This window comes from Colobus angolensis, unplaced genomic scaffold, assembly GCF_000951035.1.
Source record: "Colobus angolensis palliatus isolate OR3802 unplaced genomic scaffold, Cang.pa_1.0 Scaffold368, whole genome shotgun sequence".
Taxonomy (NCBI): Eukaryota; Metazoa; Chordata; class Mammalia; order Primates; family Cercopithecidae; genus Colobus; species Colobus angolensis.
Window position 1 is genome coordinate 177,122 of NW_012117021.1, and position 1,966 is coordinate 179,087.

Here is a 1,966-nt window from a genome sequence, read left to right on the forward strand (position 1 = left end):
TAAAGTACACAGATCTACTGTTGCACTGCCACTTGTGGCGGGGGATAATTGCTGTATTGTGATAACTGGCTTATTTTCTGAGACACTTGCGACAGTGGGGGTTGTTGTTCCTGAAAACCCTGAGGAACAAAGGGTTGAATTTGGAATGCCTCAGTTTGTTGCGGGGCCTGAGGCTGGCCCCTCCTCTCGTTTTCTAACAGCGGTTGCCCATTTTTATCATATTTAGAATGACATTGATTACCCCAATGTTTTTTCTTTTTACATTTTGGACATAGGCCAGGTGGCCCTTTATCTGTTGTTGTAGTAACTTGTGTAGTTACATTTTGTTTATTTGTGACTAGGCAATTTTTTTTTAGATGACCAATTTGACCACAATTATAACATTTTTCCCTAAATGTTTTTACTTTTCCTCCTAAAGCAACTTCTGTGATTGCCTGAGTCATAAGCATAGCTTTATGTATAGCTCCTTTAATTTCATCGCAGGCTTTAACGTACTTTGAGATTACATTTGATCCTGCGGGAACCCTTCCTTTTAAGGGCTTAATGGCTGATTGACAATCTGGATTGGCGTTTTTATATGCCATTAACTCCACTATGACTTTACGGGCATTTTTATTGGTAATTGACTTTTGAGCAGCATCTTGAAGTCTTGTTACAAAATTAGGGTAGGGCTCTTTACAGCCTTGTTTTACTGTATTAAAGGAAGGGCAGGCGGTTCCTGGGTCTTGGATTTTTTCCCAGGCCCTAAGGCAGATAGTCCTGATTTGCTCAATGGCCTCATTTGGCATGATTGCTTGTTGGTTAACAGTGCTCCAATTTTGACCTATTTTTAATAGTTGATCTGTATCTATGTTAATTGGAGGATTGGCAGTCCTATTTTTTTGGACCTGCACTTGTGCCCCATCAATCCACCAAGTCTTAAATTGTAAAAACTGAGAGGGTGAAAGTGAGGATTTTGCCAGAATCTCCCAGTTATAAGGAATGAGTCTATATCCATGAGCAATGGAATTTAATAATGTTTTTATGTAAGGAGAGTTGGGTCCATACTGTTTTACTCCCTCTTTCATCTCTTTTAGCACTTTTATAGAAAAGGACTGATATCTGACTTTAGCTACGGGAGGCTCTCCCTCTTGGGCCCCTTCTCCAGGTCTTGTTTCTAATATTACTGGGAATTGTCACGTCTCAAGATCTCCCTGTTTTCTTGTTTTATTAATAATTTTATGTATTGTACTACTCTGTGTACTGGGCGGTGTTGTAGGATTAAGTCTCATGGTGGGCGGCTGAGGATATGGCGCCCTGCCCTGTGGCACTGGAAATGTTCCTGGCTGTCTATACAGATTTTTTGGGGGCTGCCGATACTGCAGTTCAGCTGGCGGCCAGTATTGACAGGCTACTGGCTGCTGGGTCTTACTTTTTACCTGCTGATATTGTGGACACTGAATTTGGATTGGCATTGCCGTGACAGAGACTCTATCTTTCTCTAGTTGATTTTTTTTTGGAGTTTGTACTTGTTTAACCTGTATTTGAGGTTTTAAGGTTGCAGGCATCTGAGCTGCTGTAAGAGGAGTTGGCCATCGTGGTTTAGACTCTGATGGCTCTGTTAATTTTGGATCTTTTTCCTCTAATTTTAACGTTTTAGGATATATTACCTCCTGTAATTGATTGTTGTCAACATTTTGCGTTGACCGAGCCATTACCGGCTCTGCTACACATTTACAGTGTGAACTTTTCTTTCCTTTCTGGGATTTTGTCCCTGCCTCTTTTTCACTATCTACTGCACAGCTTTTAGGGACATCAGAAACTGGAATGTTATCTTCTTCTGTTTGTAACGGTTCTAAAGCTACTTTAACAATGACCCAATCATTTCATACTGTAAGTGGGATGATTTTACCTTCCCTACTTGCTTGTTTTAATTCTTTGCCAATTTTTTCCCAATCTTTTAGATCTAAAGTTCCCTGTTTTGGAA

At 40.3% G+C, this 1,966-nt stretch overlaps 1 protein-coding gene across 1 annotated transcript in view; it reads left to right on the plus strand.

Annotated features, from left to right (window-relative positions):
- LOC105519999 (zinc finger protein 431) overlaps positions 1 to 1,966 on the plus strand; it is a 59,795-nt gene that overhangs the window by 52,433 nt on the left and 5,396 nt on the right. The window lies entirely within an intron of this gene.